The sequence below is a fragment of the Tamandua tetradactyla genome, chromosome 3 (assembly GCF_023851605.1).
Source record: "Tamandua tetradactyla isolate mTamTet1 chromosome 3, mTamTet1.pri, whole genome shotgun sequence".
NCBI classification, from domain to species: domain Eukaryota; kingdom Metazoa; phylum Chordata; class Mammalia; order Pilosa; family Myrmecophagidae; genus Tamandua; species Tamandua tetradactyla.
Window position 1 is genome coordinate 209502137 of NC_135329.1, and position 20096 is coordinate 209522232.

At 41.8% G+C, this 20096-nt stretch overlaps 1 protein-coding gene across 6 annotated transcripts in view; it reads left to right on the forward strand.

The window, feature by feature from the left end:
- DGKD (diacylglycerol kinase delta) overlaps positions 1 to 20096 on the forward strand; it is a 173032-nt gene that overhangs the window by 85780 nt on the left and 67156 nt on the right. The window contains exon 1 of one of the 6 annotated variants that reach the window (XM_077155455.1): positions 8399 to 8959. The exons of the other annotated variants lie outside the window; for them this stretch is intronic. The gene's annotated coding sequence lies outside the window, so the exon portion shown is untranslated. Of the gene's footprint in view, positions 1 to 8398; positions 8960 to 20096 lie in introns of those variants that run through there. 6 annotated transcript variants of the gene reach the window in all.

The following is a 20096-nucleotide window of genomic DNA, read 5'->3' on the forward strand; positions in this document are numbered from 1 at the left end:
AAACTAAATTTATTTTAACATTTATTCCCCCTATTATTTATTTTTATTCCATAGGTTCTACTCTTCTGTTGATATAGTAGCTAAAAGGAGCATCAGACACAAGGTTTTCACATTCACGGGGTCTCATTATGAAAGCTATATCATTGTTCAGTCATCATCAAGAAACATGGCTACTGGAACACAGCACTACATTTTCAGGCAATTCCCTCCAGCCTCTCCACTACATCTTGAACAACAAGGTGATATCTACTTAATGCATAAGAATAACCTCCAGGATAACCTCTCAACTCTGTTTGGAATCTCTCAGCCATTGACACTTTGTCTCATTTCACTCTTTCCGCTTTTGGTTGAGAAAGTTTTCTCAATCCCTTGATGCTAAGTCTCAGCTCATTCTAGGGTTTTTCTCAATCCCTTGATGCTGAGTCTCAGCTCATTCTAGGATTTCTGTCCCACATTGCCAGGAAGGTCCACACCCCTGGGAGTCATGTCCCACGCGGAGAGGGGGAGGGTGGTGAGACTGAACATGAGCATTCTTAACATACAAACATTCTGTGTATGGTATACAATCAGTGGCTCACAATATTATCACATAGTAGTATATTCATCACCATGATAATTTTTTAGAACATTTGCATCACTCCAGAGAAAGAAATAAAAAGAAAAAACTCATACATACCATACTCCTTACCCCTCCCTCTCATTGACCACTAGTATTTCCATTTACTCAAAAGATTTTAACCTTTGTTCCCCTATTTTTTTTATACCCCTTACCACTCCCTTTCATCGTTCATTAGTATTTCAGTCTTCTCAATTTATTTTAACATTTGTTCCGCTATTGTTTATTTATTTTTAACCCATATTTTTTTACTCATCTGTCAATATTGTAGATAAAAGGGGCATCAGACACAAGGTTTTCACAATCACATAGTCACACTGTGAAAGCTGTATCATCATACATTCATCTTCAAGAAACATGGCTACTGGAACACAGCTGTACAGTTTCAGGCGCTTCCCTCTAGCCTTTCTAATACACCTTAAACTAAAAAGGTGTATTAGATATCTATAAAATGCCTAAGAATAAACTCTGGGATAACTCTTAACTTTGTTTGAAATTTCTCAGCCATTGACACTTTATTTTTTCTCATTTTACTCTTCCCCCTTTCTGTCGAGAAGGTTTTCTCAGTCCCTTGATTCTGAGTCCCAGCTCATTCTAGGATTTTTGTCCCACGGTGCCAGGAAGTTCCATACACGTGGGAATCATGTCCCACTCAGAGAGGGGGATGGCGGTGGGGTTTGCTTGTCATGTTGGCTGAGAAAGAGAGGCCACATGTGAGCAACAAAAGAGGTTCTCTTGGGGGTGACTCTTCTGGCTAATTTTAAGTAGGCTTAGCCTATCCTTTGCGGGGTTGTTTCATATGAACAAACCCCAAGATTGAGGGCTCGGCCTATTGCTTTGGTTGTCCCCACTGTTTGTGAGAATATCAGGGATTCTCCAAATGGAGAAGTTGAATTTTCCCCCTTTCTCGCCATTCCCCCAAGGGGATTTTGCAAATACTTTTTTATTCACTGTTTAAATCACTCTGGGATTTACTGGGACATCACTCTGGACAAACCTATAAAATCTCATGCCCAGTTCAAGGATCCATGTGCTTATGATGTTTATTTAAACTGTCCATATAAGTTATATTAAGAAATGAACTAGTCAAAATATAAATTTTGTACCAAATAAACATTTTTTGCTTTAGTCTCACGCATAAGTTAAAGTTTTAAACTATGAATGACCATCTGTTTTCAACACCCTGCAGTATTCCCTCTAGCCTCTCTAATACACCTTGTTCTTCCTCATCCAAAAAACGTTTTTTAATTTGTACATTTGGTCACTATCATTGTACACTCTAGGCATCCCTAGATTATACCATCTCAGTCTTTATCATCTATATTTCCTTCTGGTTTCATTTGTGTCCCCAGCCCTCCTCCCTCTATCATTCTCATATTCAGCTTCATTCAGTGACTAACATTATTGTGCTACAATTAGGTAGTATTGTGCTATCCATTTCTGAATTTTTATAATCAGTCTTGTTGCACAGTCTGTATCCCTTCAGCTCCAATTACCCAAAATCTATCCTGTTTCTATCTTTTAATGGACTCTGTTCTTAACTGAAATTCTCCAAGCTCATTCATTAATGTTATTTCATATCATTGAGACCGTACAATATTTGTCCTTTTGTTTCTGGCTAATCTCTCTCAGCATAATGTCCTCAAGCTCCATCCATGTGGTTACAAGCTTCATGACTTTATTCTGCCTTAGAGCTGCATAATATTCCATCGTATGTTAGCTATCAGTTTTTAGATACCCAATACCATTTGAGGATGTTCCCTAGTTGTTTGTGAAGTATTTTGTCATGAATGGTTATTGAGTTTGCTTTTTTGCAGCTACTGAAATGAGCAGGTGGTTTTTCTCCTTTATTTTGTTAAAATGGCGAATTGCAGCAGTTCATTTTTTTTTGAATATTTTTATTGACCAATCTTCACACACATACAGTCTGTACACGGTATACAATCAGTGGCTCACAATATCATCACATAATTGTGTATTCATTTCCATGATCATTTTTTAGAAGACTTGCATCACTCCAGAAAAAGAAATAAAAAGACAATAAAAAAACAACTCATATACCCCATACCCCTTACCCCCCCCATTGACCACAAGTATTGCAGTCTACCCAGTTTGTTTTACCCTTTATCCCCCCTGTTATTTATTTATTTTTTATCCATACAGGGATTGATTTTTGAATGCTAACCAGCCTTGCATTCCTGAGAGTAACCCTGTTTATCATGAATTATCCTTTTAATATAGTTGGATTTAAAATTCGCTGTATAGATTGTTGCAGATTTTTGCATCTCTATCTATAAGGGATATTGATTTGTAATTTTCCCTTCCTTCTTCTCTCCCTCCCCCCCCCCCTTTTTTGGTCATTTTTTGGTATTTGGGTTATGCTGACCTTATAAAACGATTTTGTCAGTAGATAAAATTTGCATAAGTACGGTGCTCTTTCCTTCTTGAATGTTTACTAGAAAATTCACCAGTGAAACTATCAGCTGTCTGGGTCTGGAGATTTCTTTTGGGGAATGTTTTTAATAATACCTATATATGTATATTTGTTTTGTTTTGGGTGCATGGTCCAGGAATCAAACCTGGGTCTCGCGCATGGAAGGCGAGCATTCTACCACTTAACCACCCTTTTTATATTTTTAATAATTATTTATTAATAATGAATTCAGTGTCTTTAATGAGTGTAAATCTGTTGAAATTTTTTGTTTCTTATATGTACATTGACATTTATACATTCTTTTCCCTCTGACTTCTTCTTGCTGGAGAGATGAATGTAAACTTTATGAGAGAAGGAATGTTCTCTGACTTGCTCACTTCTCTATCCCTCACCAGTGCTGTACTTGCCATGGAGTAGGCATTCTAGAAATACTTGTTGGATTAATGAAGGAATAATCATCATCAGTGTCAGTTGGTTTGTTGTTGCTGTGTTTCAGTCACTTGGCATCTCTAGAAGGCTTTCTGTCTCCTCCATCCAAATGGGGCTTTGCATGGCCATACCAGTAACAAATGGAAGGTGTCCCCAGATCAGGTAGCAGGCCATCTGCTGCCCCACACGCCAGCCCCTCCCACTCCTCTGGCTCTCACATACCTTCGTGGTGTGTCTGTCCGTAACCTTGGTAGACAGGTAGACCCTCTGAGTTCAGGCCTGCCAATGGAAAAACATACTTTCAACCTTTTTCTAGAAAGTTTTGTTTTTTAAAAATGTTTAATTTTGTGGTTGGAATTATTTCTTTTAATTTTTAGAATCTACTTAAAATAGAGTAATAAAGGAGACCCCTGTATGTTGGGTCAGAGTACAGAGTTAAACTGCCTCTGAGTATCCAGGTAAAATTAGTAAGGGGGTATAGATGAGGGAATTAAGCAAGTGGCACTTGACCTTGTGTATGAACCCCCTGCCTAACTGAAAGTGGTCTAAGACACTCTTTTCCTGGCAGCTGACAGATGACCACTCCTGGCGTGAATATACTAATCAGTAGTAGTATATTGACTGTGCCTCTCTCTCTATCCAGATATCACCACTACAGCTGTAAGTGTTGTTCAGGTCCACCTTCCAGAAGGGGTCTAGTGCTCTTAGCCCTTTGCATTCTTAGAGGGAGGGGAGCGGGTTTCTGTGCTGCTGTTGCAGGTAGGGTTGGGAGTGGGTGGCTCCCTCGCTAGAGCGGGGAACATACATTAAAAGCTCTGCTTCTCATGGTCTCCTCCCCTCGTGGATTTAGAATCCAAGGAACGATCTCATACATTAATTAGAGCTCTGTGTTCCTTTGACAGCATATCACAAGGCTTAGTGGCCATGCATACAGGAAGAGGGAGCCCCTCGGATCATAGCTGGAGCAGCATGCTCTGGATTGGCAAGGTGGACTCCTGTCTCCTGGCCCATCTCTCCCTTTTACAGGCAGTTTGGCCTTGACGAGGCACCTGTTCTCTCTGACATTTGCCTCTGCTGTGTGGACAAGGTTGGGGCAGGGGCCCTCCAGTCATGGTCACCTTCAGACTGTCCCTGAGCAGGACCATGACTATGACTGGGAAATTGGAAAGAGAATGTCCAGCAGAAGGCTGTGGCCTTGTGCCTGTGGCTTTGCTTCATGATGACAGTGTCTGAAACCTTCATGTTGTCTTAGGGTTGTTTGTTTCTCTCTTTTTACTTTTTAAATGCAGTAGTGATACATTTGCAGACTTTTTGCCCTTTAGATTTGGTTTTGACAAGGCAGATGGACTGGAAGAATGAGGCTGTCTCATTGCCAAGTGAGCAGCCAATGGCTTTTCTCTACACACCAGTCTGGACTGATTTGTCACTCAGGGTTCTGCTTGAGGAAGTTGGTGAGAACCTGAGAGGACCCAACAGCTTCTTGGCTGGGGTCAAGGTTTCAGAGCTTCCTCACTTCTCTCTGCCCTAAGTGTGAGCCATGGCTATTCTCCCAGAGTTTTTCACCTAGACTAAAAGGAAGTTGGAGGACATCGGAATCCTCAGTCCACAGAATAACTGTATTGAAAATTGCCATGGGAAGTAAGTTAGGGAAGTTGTGCTGAAGTGTATTTTATTATAGTATATTTTCAATTTTGTAGGGGTTTTTTTTTTTTGCTTTTAAAAAGGGGAATTTAATAAGTTGCTAATTTATAGTTCTAAGGCTGAGAAAAATGTCCCAATTAAAGCAAATCTATAGAAATGTCCAATCTAAGGCATCCAGGGAAAGATACCTTGGTTCAAGAAGGGCAGTGAAGTTCAGGGTTTCTCTCTAAAGTGAGAAGGCACATGGCAAACATAGTCAGGGCTTCTCTCTCAGCTGGAAGGGCACATGGTGAACACGATGTTGTCTGCTAGCTTTCTCTCCTGGCTTCCTGTTTTCACGAAGCACCCCGGGAGGCGTTTTCCTTCTTCATCTCCAAAGGTCACTGGCTGGTAGACTGTCTGCTTCTCGTGGCTATGTCATTCTCTGTTCTCTCAGAAATCTCTCTGAATCTCTTACATTCTCCAAAATGTTTCCTCTTTTATAGGATTCCAGTAAACTAATAAAGACCCACCCAAGTGGGTGGAGACACACCTCCACCTATTCCAGTTTAACAGCCACTCTTGATCACTCAAGATCACATCAAGATCACATCAAGATGTGACTCCCTAAATCACATTTACAGGGAGATGCTCTAATTACAGTTTAAAACATACAGTACTGAATAGGGGTTAGAAGAAACGGTTGCCTTTACAAAATGGGATTCGGATTAAAACATGGCTTTTCTAGGGTACTTACATCATTTCAAACCAGCACAGTATGAATTTTTTTCTGTTTTCTTTTTATTTCTTTTTCTGAATTGATGCAAATGTTCTAAGAAATGATCATGATGATGAGTACATAACTATTGGATGATATTGTGAGTTATTGATTATATATCAAGAATGGAATGATCATATGGTAAGGATGTTTGTTTGTATATTGTCATGTTGAATAATAAAAAAAAAGAATTCTGCCAGAGTCATTGTTGCACTGCCGTGCTTGATAGCATTTTATCCACAAGTAGAATGTCCTTCAAAGTTGGTGTCAATCCTCTCAAACCCTTACGCAGCTTTATCAGTGAAGTTAGTGTAATGTTCTGACTCTTTTGTTGTCATCTCCACATGTTCACAGCATCTTCACTAAGAATGGATTTCATCTCAAGAAAACGCTTTCTGTGCTCATACATAAAAAGAAACTTCACATCTGTTCAAGTTTTATCATGTAGCAATTCAGTTACATATTTAACTTCTTACTAATTAAAAGTTCTCTTGCTGCTTCTACCACATTTGCAGTTACTTCCTCCATTGGAGTCTTGAATCCTTCAAAGTCATCCATGACAGTTGGAATCAACTTCTTCCAAATGTCTGTTCATTATAACCTCCTCTCATGAATCATAAATGTTCATCATGGCATCTAGATTGGTGAATTCATTCCAGAAGGTTTTCAATATATTTTCCCCATATCCATGAGGAATCTCTGTGGCAGCTTTCGCCTTATGAAATCTGTTTCTTAAATGGTAATACTTGAAAGTCTAAATGATTCCTTGATCCATGATCTGCAGAATGGATATTGTGTTAGCAGGCCTGAAAACAACACTGTACCCCAGGCCTTCCGCTGCCTTCCGCTGCTCTGCTTCCTTTCTAGTGTGGCCGCAGGTTCTGTCTTGGAATTGCTTCAAGTAAACCAGACCTTTGTGTGCTTTGCCCCAGGCCTCCATAACTAGCAGTTGCAACTCCCTACCTATCACCACCTTCACTTTTTCAAAAAGTAAAGTTAAATATTTACTGTAGATTTTCCTTAGGCATTTTTAACTGTACTGGTGTTTTTTTTATTAGGATTTCTGTTGCTTTATAAATGTTTGGTTACAGAGTCACCTAGGTTTTGAGTGGTCTGCCCCAACTTATTTTATTTTGCATGGGCAGGCACCAGGAATTGAACCCGGGTTTCCAGCATGGCAGGCGAGAACTCTGCCACTGAGCCACTGTCGCATCGCCCTGCCCCAACGTATTTTCACCACGAGATATTATCTTTGTTGTATGCTTTTGCAGAATGTTAAGTTTTTCAGAAACTCAAATATTGCCTTGTAGCAAAAACACCTCTAGTGTTTGACCAGTGCAAAAGTTCTTTTATGTTCCTAGTTTTTATACAAATTACATGTTCATTATAAATACTTAATTTAAGAAAGTACAGAAAATGAAAACAAATTAGAAATGCTCAAAAGTTATCAGTGAAATCCCAGAGAGAAACACTGTTACACAGTGGTTCTCAAAAGTGGGTGTGGTATAGGAGTAGAGGAAAGGAAGTTTTACCCAGACAGCATTTGATAACTTCTAGAGATAGTTTGGGGTGTCACAGCTATCTGTTACATCCAGTAGGTAGAGGCCAGGAATGCTGCTGTACAGCCTACAGTACACAGGACAGGTTCCCCCCCAAAAAGATTTGGCCTAAAGTGTTAATGCTAAGATTGTGAAACCCTATTTCTATAAATAGCAGTTAATATACTTTCCTATGAGTAGTGGCTAAAACACTTTCGTTTTATAAAAAGTAGAAGCAAATTAAAATTTGTTATGTTATGAATGCCTTTCTGCATCCTTAAATATGCCTGCTCATTACTGTCTTTAATTGGTACAGAGCATTCCACTGTGGGGACGTGCCATCTGGTGTTTGCTGTTGGAAGCATGATTGGTCTTGTTTGTTTGTTTGTATTTTCCCTTCATGTGCTGTTTTCCTCTTACCTGCCCTTGTTGGAGAAATACCTTCTCAGGACCCCTCTTCCAATTCTAGGTGCCTTTTTGTGGGTGGTAATAGTCCCTCTTCCCAAGGCTCCCTGCTCTAATCTCCGAAGTCTTTCTACACATTAAACACATCTCAAAACTTAATGAAACACAGTGAAAGAAAATACTGAACATATACGTAAGCTGAATATTTTTGTCATGTTTCTGCATTTTAATTGTAACTTTTACTTTTTGCTTCATTTTATTTGTTGTTTCTTAAAAAAAATTATATTGTGATAAGACTATGTATGATTATAGCTTCTCACGAACTTGGCTTTACCTCTCTCTGCCTGGGCTTCTCAGGCTCCTCGCGAGAGTTAGAGAAGAGGGAGTACGTAGGGTGGAGGGGTGCCCGTTTGTTGTTATGGTGGGGTCTCCCTTCACCCCCACAGCTGTCCCTGAGAAGGAGGTGAGGTGCAGCTTAAAGTGTTGTGCCACCCATTTGTGCCCTGCTTCCTTTTTTGGGGGGGGGGGGGGGAAGGAGGCCAGTGTGCAGAGCTGGATGGAAGTGGTTGAGAAATGAGACTGCATCATGGCCTGGGCCTGCCTCCCAGGCTTGCTGTTACCAGGGGCCTTGGGGAATGTGGGTGTGCGTGTGTTTGCCTGGTGGTGTCTCAGATGTTACTCTGTGAGGAAGTCAGTTGTCTACGCACATCCCAGCTGTTGTGAATAGTCCGTGTCTCAGGGGGTTTGGAGGTAGGGCATTTTGTATGGTGGATCCAGTGTTTTAGGGCAGCATCAGAGCAGCAGGATGTGAGTAACAGGAAGTGACAGAAGTTATTGAGCGCTCTCAGATGCTTATTTTCGGCTACCTCCACAAGCACCATAGACCACAAGCTATATTTAGCAGAATAGTTCCTAGGTCTTAATCCCTGCTCTGACATTGTCTCTTTTGCTTTTCTTTTGGTCAGTGGCTGAATTGTGCGGTGCTGGTTTGTTACTTGAGCTTCTCCAACCTATTTAGTGTGGTTCACTGCTAGTTGTTCAGCGATTTTAGAACTCTTTGTTTTGCTCTTTCTGGACCCCTTCAATACTGATACATTTTGAACAATTGGAAAATGTTCCAAAAGACCTGAGAACAACAGGTAAGAGCTCCCAGGGGATAGTGTGAGGTAAGACCATCTGTCTGTCCGTGGAAAGTTGTCCTAACTTAGCAGGTTTGGGCCATAAGTTAAAATGTAAGGATTTAAGATGAAGTCAGTGGAAGAAATTGTAGATTGTTGTAGGAATCTTTGTGGGCTAGGTTGCCTTATATTTTTGAAGTAGAAATCTGGGATTTTTTTTAGCCCTGGGCTTGGCAGTGTGACTTGACCCAACTTTTAGAAACGTTGTTTGCTCCTCACCTGGCCAGACAGTAAGTCTGCAGGTCGAATGTGCTTCTTGGCAGCGAATTCAGTTCTGAGGTTTGTCAGGGGTGGAATTTCCCCCCAAATCCCTCAAAGGGGCATTTCAGAGACTGGAAGCTGGCTACCCAGGGATAATGTTTGTTCCTGGTTCGAACTGCTTTAGACGTGGGGAATTTCCATTCTCCCCTCTTAGGTGATGTCCCCAGAAGTGGCTCGGTGTTCCTAGGACCTGGTGGTTGCTGGGAGTATAGCATTCTTGTGGCAGGAACAGCCAGCAGGCCAACTGCTTGAGTCTGTACACCACCTCGGGCTCCCTGATCAGGGCTCGCTGCTCTGGGTGCTGGTCTAGGGGGCAGAGACTGAGCACTTCCTCCTGAACAGGAGTGGGTGGTGCTGTTCCTGCTGACAGTGCTAACGGCTGGACGCTGCACATGGACTGTGCCCCTTTACCCTCCAGGAGATGCGAGAGGCAGACCCGGGTTCCCACTCTGCAGGTTGAGAAGCCGAGCCGTAGACTGAGTCATTTGTGTCAGGGCCTCTATGGCCTTGGGGTCTTTTAACCATTCTGCTGAACTGTCTGTCTCTGCTCTGTAGCTGCCTCCATCATTGACAGTTATTAAACTGGATTGTCTTGAGCAGCAGGACGTGTTTCTCTGTATACTTAGAGGGTCCTCAAAAGTTCCTAGGATTCAATGTTAGTTTCCAGTGGCTACCACCCTTGTGACTCATGGAAGGGGGTTTCTTGGGAGAGGAAGTTCTTTGGATGGTTTCCTCTGAAAGCTTCTGTTCGAGGGGTCCAGCCATTACCTCTCCCCTTTGCTCTGTAGAATTCAGGAATCTACTCTAGGATGAGAAATTTGAGAGGCAAATGAAGCACAGTTGAAACTGCCATGAACTGCATGGTAGACAGTGGAGGCCAGGCGGAACTGGGGTGGGGTAAATGTTGCAGGAGCATCGAGCAGAGACTATTTTGTGTGTTTGAGTACCACTTGTGTGGTTGTAAGGTGAATGGATACCAAGTTCAGGCTTCCAGGAAAATCCCACCCCCCTCAGTTTAATCAGCAGATTTACGGACACTTCCTTTTGGTGAGGTTGAACTTGAATATAAGGCCTGGAGAAAAAAAAAAGAAATGTAAGACCTGGCGGTTATGCTGTGTCTCTGCCTCTGGCTTGAATATTTTGGTACTTTTGTGCTAAAACATTTAACATTTTAAAATTCCTAAGTAACTCAGGCAGTCAAAAAGTAATAGTGAACAATGATGTACACTTACCAGCCCCAGAAATAAACATTATTGATATGATTTTGAAGACCTTTGTATTCCCTTTCCAGTCATGTTCCCCTGCCCTCCCAGGGTCACCACCATTCTGAGTTTGGTGCTTTTCATTTGTTTGCATCTTCTTCTTTTTATTTTTTGTGACTACTGAATCATTTTATTGATACTTTTTGTCAGTCTGTAGTATATTAGAACAGCTAAAAGGAAATAACTGAAATTGTGGAACTGTAACCCATACCATACTTTGAAGTTTTCTCTATAATTATTTGTTAAACTCTACTTTGAAATTTATTACTTTTCTGCATATATATTTCACAATAAAAAATGTTTTCAGAAAGTTAGGCATGAAAAAGATATGTTAAATGCAACTAACTGGCATCCTAATTCTGCAGTCCATTTTTAGGAAAAAGAGAAAAGTTTAAGTTGGGAACTGCAATCATTGTATTTCCCCAAATGCTTTAAGAATAAATGGCTCTATGAATAAACATGATTAGCATATTACCCACTATAACCCCCCCTCAGAGATTCATACTAAACATTAGCATACTCTGAGGACATTCTTTATTTATTTAACTTTTAATTATCATTATACTTTATTTATTTATTTTTTTGCATGGGCAAGCACTGGGAATCGCACCTGGATCTCCAGTATGGCAGGCGAGAACTCTGCCTGCTGAGCCACTGTGGCCCACCTGTAATTATCATTTTAACATATAGAAATATAAATAAAATTGTCAAGGTTGGAGTCAAATTCTTGTTCTAAATATATTTCTATATGTTCACTTCTGTGCCAGTTTGAAATTAGGTACCCCAGAAAAGCCATGTTCTTTAATCCTGATTTAGTATTGTTGGGTGGGATCTTTTTTTTTTTTTATTAATTAATGGAAAGCATTTATTTAACTTTTTAAAGCGTCTTTATTGACATATAAATTCACAAGTATGTGAATTGTATAGTAATATAATTCATCCATTTAAAATATGAATTCAGTGTTTTTTTACTATATTTACAAAATCATGCAATTCTGCACCACAATTTTAGGACATTAACATCACCCAGAAGGGAAATCCCATACTATTAACTGTTATTCCTCATACCTCCTGCTCAGTCTCCCAGCCATTGGAACTGTGAATCTACTTTCTGTCTCTATAGATTTGACCATTCTGGAAATTCCATGTAAAGGAAATCATACAATATATGGTCTTATAATATTGATTTTTTTTTAGTTAGCATGATATTTTCAAGGTTCTTTCATGTTATATAGTGTATCAGTACTTCATTCCTTTTTACTGATGACTAATACTCCATTATAAACATTATACCATGTTGTATTTATCCTTTCATTGGTTGAGATACCTTTGAATTGTTTCTACTTTTAAGCTATTATAAAAGTAGTTCAACTTTCTGAACATTCCTGTACAGATTTTTGCATGGGCATGTGTTTTCATTGTTTTGTGTATGTTCTTAGGTCATATGGTGAGACTGTATTTAACTTTTTGAAGACCCACCAGTGCTTTCCACAGTTAGTGTTTTTTTGCTTTACCAGCAGCAATGCACAAGAATTCTGATTTCTCTGCATCCTTATCAACATGTTTCTTTTTTTGTAAGGGTATGAAGTGGTATCTTATTGTGGTTTTAATTTGTATTCTCTGGTGGCTAATGATGTTGAGCATCTTTTCATGTGCTTATTCTATATCATATATATGGAATTGCATATATCTTATCTATCTTCTTTGGAGAAATGTCTTTCAGATCCATTGTCCACTTGTTGATTGGGTTGTCTTTTTGTTGAGTTGTAGCTGCTCTTTATATATCCTGGATATTAAACATTTATCGAAAATAAATTTACAACTATGTGTTCCCATTGTGTGGATTCTTTTTACTTTCTTGACTATGTCCTTTCATACACAAAAGTTTTAAATTTGGGTGAAGTTGAAATTGTTCATTGTTTATTTTTGTTGTTGTTGCTCATGCATTTGGTGTCATATCTACTAATACGTTGCCAAACCCAGGGTCATAAATATTTGCCCTTATATTACCTTCTAAAAATTTTATGATTTCAGCTCTTATATTTAGGACCTTGATCAATTTTGATGTAATTTTTGTATATGGTTTGAGGTAAAGCTCCAACTTCATTTTTTTTTTTTTTGTATATTCATCATCATGACCATTTCTTAAAACATTTGTATCAATTCAGAAAAAGAAATAAAAAGAAAACAGAAAAAAATTCATACATACCATACCCCTTACCCCTCCCTCTCATTGATCACTAGCATTTCAATCTGCTAAATTTATATTAACATTTGTTCCCCCTATTATTTATTTAGTTTTTTAAAAATTTATTAATTAAAAAAATTAACAAACCATGTTCACATGAAACTTAACCCCACAAAGGATAGGTCAAGTCTACTTAAAATTTAGGCCTAAGAGTCACCCCCAAGAGAGCCTCTTTTGTTGCTCAGATGTGGCCCCTCTCTCCAGCCAACACAACGAGCAGTCTCACCACCCTACCCCTCTCTACATGGGACATGACTCCCAGGGCTGTGGACCTTCCTGGCAATGTGGGGCAGAGATCTTGGAATGAGTGGAGACTCAGCATCAAGGGAGTGAGAAAAACCCTAGAATGAGCTGAGACTTAGCATCAAGGGATTGAGAAAACCTTCTAGACCAAAAGGGGGAAGAGGGAAATGAGACAAAGTGTCAATTGCTGAGAGATTCCAAACAGAGTCTAGAGGTTATCCTGGAGGTTATTCTTATGCATCAAGTAGATATCATCTTGTTATTCAAGATGTAATGGAGAGGCTGGAGGGAACTGCCTGAAAATGTAGAGTTGTATTCCAGTAGCCATGTTTCTTGAGGATGATTGAATAATGATACAACTGTAACAATGTGACTGTGTGATTGTGAAAACCTTGTGTCTGATGCTCCTTTTATCCACCTTGTCAAGAGACAAGTAGAACATATGGAATAAAAATAAATACATAATAGGGGGAACAAATGTTAAAATAAATTTAGTAGATTGAAATGCTAATGATCAATGTAGGGGGGGGTAAGAGGCATGGTATGTGTGATTTTTTTCTGTTTTCTTTTTATTTCTTTTTCTGGATTGATGCAAATGTCCTAAGAAATGATCATGATGATGAATATACTACTATGTGATAAAAAAAGGAAAAAGAATGTTCATATTGTATGTTGATTGTTTTTATTAATAAAAATTTTAAGTAAAAACTAAATAGTAGGGATATGGTAGGTATAATCTTTTTTTTTCTTTCCTGTGTTCGTTTTATTTCTTTTTCTATTGTCTTTTTGTTTCTTTTTCTAAATTAATGCAAATGTTCTAAGAAATGATGAATATGCAACTAAGTGATGATATTGTTGATTATTGATTATGTATGTTGATGTTTTATTTGGTTTGTTAATTTTTTAAAATTTATTAATTAAAAAAATATTATGGACAGATGTTTTACTCATCTGTCCATAAGGCAAATAAAACAAGCATCAGACACAAGGTTTTCCGTTACACAGCCACATTGTGAAAACTATATCATTATAAAATCATTTCCAAGAAACATGGCTACTGGAACACAGCTCTACATTTTCGGGCAGTTCCCTCCAGCCTGTCTGTTACACCTTAATTTAAAAGGTGATATCTATTTAATGTGTAAGAATAACCTGCAGGATAACCTCTTGACTCTGTTTGGAATCTCAGCCATTGACACTTTATTTTGTCTCATTTTGCTCTTCCTCCTTTCGATCGAGAAGGTTTTCTCAATCCCTTGGTGCTGAGTCCCAGCTCATTCTAGGATGTCAGTCCCATGTTGCTAGGAAGGTCCACACCCCTGGGAGTCATGTCCCATGTAGAGAGGGGGCGGGCGGTGGAGTTTGCTTGTCATTGGCTGAGCGAGAGAGAGGCCACATCTGAGCAACAGAAGAGGTTCTCTCGGAGGTGACTCTTAAGGCTAATTTTAAGTAGGCTTAGCCTATCCTTTGCAGGGTTAAGTTTCATATGAACAAACCCCAAGATTGGGGGTTCAGCCTGTTGCTTTGCCAATTTCATTCTTTTACATGTGAAAATCTGGTTTTCCCAGCGCCATTTGTTGACTAGACTATTCTCAACTCATTGCATGTACTGGATAGCTGTTTCAGTTTGTTAATGCTGATGGAATGCATTATACCAGAAATGAGTTGGCTTTTATAAAGGCAATTTATTAAGTTACAGGTTTACAGTTCTAAGGTGATAAAAATATCAAACTAAGGCACTTTAAAAAGATACCTAAACTCAAGAAAGGCCGATCTGGAAAGGCACGTGGCTTGCATCTGCTGGCCCTTTGACTTATTGTTTCAAACAGCTTTCCAGCAGACATTTTCTTTCTGCATCTTCAAATGTCTCTCTGTGTTGGCTCTGAAGGACTTATTCTAAAATGGTTCCCAGTTAAAGGACAGTAGCAAGCTTGATTTTCTCAAAGAACCAACTTCTGGTTTTATTGATTTTCTTGATTGTTTTCATGTTCTCAATTTTATTTATTTCTGTTCTTATTTTCGTTATTTCTTACCTTTTGCTTGCTTTGGGGTTGGTTTGCTGTTCTTTCTCTAGTTCTTTCAAGTGAACAGTTAAGTCTTGATTTTTGCTTTTTCTTCTTTTTGATAAAGGCATTTAAGGCAATAAATTTCCCTCTTAGCACTGCTTTTGCTACATCCTATACATTTTGATATGTTGCGTTTTCATTTTCATTGGCCTCGAGATACTGTCTTGTAATTTCTTCTTTGACCCATTGGTTATCTTAAGTGCGTGTTGCTGAGCCTCCATGTATTTGTGAATTTTCTGGGCCTCTCCCTGTTACTGATTTCCAACTTCATTCCTTTATGATCCAAAAAAGTGTTTTGCATGATTTCAGTCTTTTAAAATTTATTAAGACTTGCTTTGTGACCCAGCATATGGTCTATCCTTGAGATGATCCATAAGCACTTGAGAAAAAGGTGTGTCCTGCTCTTGTGGGGTGTAATGTTCTATAAATGTCTGTCAAATCTAGTTTGTTTATTGTATTATTCAAATTCTGTTTCTTTATTGATCCTCTGTCTAGATGTTCTATCCATTGATGAGAGAGGGAAATTGAAGTCTCCAGCTAATACGGTAGATGTGTTTGTTTCTCTTTTCAGTGTTGCCTCATGTATTTTAGAGCACTCTGACTTGGTGCATATTTATGATTGTTATGTCTTCTTGTTGAATTGCTCCTTTTATTAATACATAGTGTCCTTCTTTGTCTCTTTTAATTGTTTTACACTTAAAGTTTAATTTGTTGGCTATTAGTATAACTATTTGTGCTCTTTTTTGATTGTTGTTTGTATGAAATATCTTTTCCAAACCTTTCACTTTCAACCTATGTTTGTTCTTGGGTCTAAAATGCATCTCCTGTAGACAGCATATAGATGGGTCCTGTTTTTTTTTTTTCTTCTTTTTCTTTTTCTCACGGACAGGCACCGGGAATTGAACCTGGGTCTCTGGCATGGCAGGCGAGAACTCTGCCTGCTGAGCCACCGTGGCCCGCTAGGTCCTGTTTTTTAATCCATTCTTCCAGTCTGTGTCTTTTGATTGGGGAGTTTAATCCATTGACATTTAGTGTTATCACTAGACTTTTGTCCGGCGCTGTCTCGTCAGGCTTCTGATTTTTCCCCACCGCCCTTGGAGGGAATGGAAACGAGGAACAGACACGGACACGATACTCACAGCTGATTCGAGTGCTAATCTTTACTGGGGTTAAGCTTTCATTCCCGAATACAGTTTCCACACAGGGAGAAACCCCGTGGGGGACAACCTCCCTGCGGCCGTCAGGCACGGCTCTCTGCGGGTTGTCTCCTCTCCCCGTCCGGGTAACGCCTTTATATACAAAATCCAAACCCAATGGGCTAACGCCACGTATACAAGGGTGATTGGTAGACAGGGTTGGCGGGCGCGTACGTCATACGCGGAGGCAGGATGCGGGCGCCATCTTGGCTCACTCGATGGGCGGGGGGAACTCTAGGGCAGGCTGCGGCGTGTCCACTAGGCCAAACCCGGAAAGCGGCTCTCTACATCTCCCCCTTTTTGTTTTTATAAGAGGCATGGTCCGTAGACCGTATTCTTGTACCCAGTGTCTCTATTGATGATGGTGCTCCCGTGGGCCTGAGTGGCTCACAACATAGTTTGGTGCTTTGGGGAGTCTGGACTAGGCTCGCGTCATCACACGACGGAGCCTCTGGCACCGACCAGAATGCTCACCTCATATAGAGACCGGAGAGTCCGTGAACTGGATACCACGTGACTCCTCCCTGCAGTGCTCTGCCTTGCAACTGGGTCAAGCGGGGATCCTGAGAGCGACAGCCAGGGCAACGAAAGCGCTGCGGAGGCCTCGGTGCAATGGCTAGAGCCAAGTCCAGTCTGGCCAGGACTGTGACCGCGGCTCCACCGTCGAGGCGGCTAGGCGCGCAAAATTAACAGCCTCTGGCGTCTGCTATATACGGGTAGTGGCCAGGGAGTCCGCAACAAACCTTGCCGACAAGAGCTTTGCCCCAGGTGATTCAGATGAGCCATCCATCTGGGAGGGATGCACACAGGTATTCGAATGGGATGACATAGCTAACATAAATCTGGACCTTGGAGGTGAAGGGGTTAGTAAATGCGTGACGACATTGGACGAGGTCAGCTCACTGAGCTCCCTCTGAGTAGTTCAGCAAGGGCTTGATGGAGTAGGCGTGAGGGTCGGTGGACCAAACCCACCAGTCATCACCTAGGCGGCGCGGGCGAGGCGAGGACATGCACCGGTGCCACTGAAACTCCTGCATCGTGGTTACCTGAAAAAGGTCATGCTCACATGGGGGGAAGAGGGGGTCGGGAGCGTCCCAGTCTTCAGCACACGAACACACAACGGGTCGGAACCCTGTAAGATTGAGGCATCGCTTCGTCTCGTTTTTTTCCAGTAAGCCTTGACAAGAAAGGGAAAGATCGGTCGCATTGAGGAACTCAAGTAGCACACCTGAAGGCACACGACCACAACCTGTAGGACAAGTCTGGTTAGACCGAGTGGAACAGTTAGCAATGGAGAGGTTGGCAAAAGAGAAAATGAGTGTATCATCGGTAAGCGGAAAGGTCTCATTAAAGGTGAAAATTGACACGTTTCGACTAAAACCCATATGAGTAAGACCGGGCGTATAGGTGCGTGTATAGAATCGGGGGGACATGGGGGAACCCTGTCTGATTCTGGGCGTGGGCGCCCTTGCCCAGTAACATGTCGGCATTCCATCCACCACGCCTTACTGCCGCGTTTCTTGCTGCCTGCTCGTCTGCTAATTCCTCAAACCACGCCTTCCAGTCGATATATCGACCTGGGGGCAAGCAGGCGCGAGCAAGCTGATATATGTCTGCAGGCGTATGGTGTAGGGCAGAGAGGTTCTCGACCATGTTTAGGGTAAAAGGGGCATTTGGGCCGTATTGGTGAACAGCCTGTCTTAATTCTTTCAGAACCTTATAATCATAACCCTCATATTGATTATTACCGGAGGGATTGATAATGACTGGGTACATGGCGGCTGGCTGACTAGCGCTCAGTGCGCTAAAGGGATTCCATTTCCAGAAATGCCTCCTTCTGCTAACCAACGGTGGATGATCTTGGGGGCCTGCGTACGCGGGCGGCGGAGGTAGGCAGAGCGGCCCCTCCTCCGACCAGCACTCGGGGAATTCCGGGTTCCCTTCCGGGTTTTGTAACCGAGGGTCATGGAGGTTACCCGAGCCGGCCACTAGGGGGAGTCCGCTGCGGGGATCAAAGGCGGAGGCATTAAAACTCCTCCCCGGAAGCTTTCGCGCGGTTGTGGGCGCTGGTGGGGCAGAGGGCTGTGAGGGCTTCTCTAGATCAATCAGTGGGGGCTCATCTGGTCCTTCGCTCTCACAATGCTCTGACTCTGAGTCAGAAGTATCTGAGCTAGCATCCGGCTCCAGTGGCTTGCCCTTACACGAGCCGCTCGTGGAGGATGCTGACCGGGACTCTCGTAATGCTTCTCGGGCTTGTTCTAAGACAAGGGTCGGACCGAGGCCCGTCGCGGCCTCTGCCTCAAGACACGCGCGGACGGTTTCCCATATGGGGACTAAGATTGGGTCCATGCATAAGCCCGTCCTACGCGCCCGATCGATATCGTGACCGAGCTTTATCCAACAAGACAAGGTAAGACCTCCGGTGTGCTTAAACCAGGGAGCAAAGGTGGCTATATCCTCAAGAAATCGCAGGAGGGAGCTTTTTCGCACTAAAATGCCTCTCTGCTTCAACAGTGTCTTCAAGGGAGATAATAGGGGTGAACTTTCAGACTGCCCTATTCTTGCAGTCGGCGCTAGCTTCAAGCGTGCTCGATGACGTCTATCGAGCCCTTCCCCCGGGGCGGCCTGAGAACCCACGGGCCCTAACCCTCACGTAATAAAGAAGCACTCACCCCTTCACGGTGATCAGGCGCGAAGGCCGGCCGGAGTCCGTGCACGGTGCTGGAAAAGGTTCCCCGTACGGGCCACCACTTGTCCGGCGCTGTCTCGTCAGGCTTCTGATTTTTCCCCACCGCCCTTGGAGGGAATGGAAACGAGGAACAGACACGGACACGATACTCACAGCTGATTCGAGTGCTAATCTTTACTGGGGTTAAGCTTTCATTCCCGAATACAGTTTCCACACAGGGAGAAACCCCGTGGGGGACAACCTCCCTGCGGCCGTCAGGCACGGCTCTCTGCGGGTTGTCTCCTCTCCCCGTCCGGGTAACGCCTTTATATACAAAATCCAAACCCAATGGGCTAACGCCACGTATACAAGGGTGATTGGTAGACAGGGTTGGCGGGCGCGTACGTCATACGCGGAGGCAGGATGCGGGCGCCATCTTGGCTCACTCGATGGGCGGGGGGAACTCTAGGGCAGGCTGCGGCGTGTCCACTAGGCCAAACCCGGAAAGCGGCTCTCTACAGACTTTCTTCTACTATTTTGCCTTTTGGATTTTATTTGTCATATCTAGTTTTTTCCTCTTTTTACCTTTACTGATAGTCTTCATTTCTGCACTTTTCTTCTCACCTCTCTCCCCCCTATCTTTTCCTGTCTGCCTCTGTGCTCCCTTTAGTATTTCTTGTCGAGCCAGTCTCTGGGTCACAAATTCTCTCAGTGATTTTTTGTCTAAAAAATGTTTTACTTTCCCTCTCATTTTTGAAGGCCAATTTTGCTGGATATAGAATTCTTGGTTGGCAGTTTTTCTCTTTTAGAATCTTTGATTTATCATACCACTGACTTCTCACTTCCGTGGTTTTTGCTGAGAAATCTACATATAGTCATATTGGGCTTTTCTCTTGCTGCTTTCACAATTCTCTTTTTCTCTTTGACATCTGACATTCTGATTAGTAAGTGTCTTGGAGTATGTCTGTTTGGCTGTATTCTGTTTGGGGTACGCTGCACTTCTTGGGTCTGTAATTTTAAGTCTCTCATAAGAATTGGGAAATTTTCAGTGATAATTTCCTCCATTAGTCTTTCTCCTCCTTTTCCCTTCTCTTCTCCTTCTGAAACACCCACAACACGTATATTTGTGCACTTCATGTTGTTCATTCAAATGA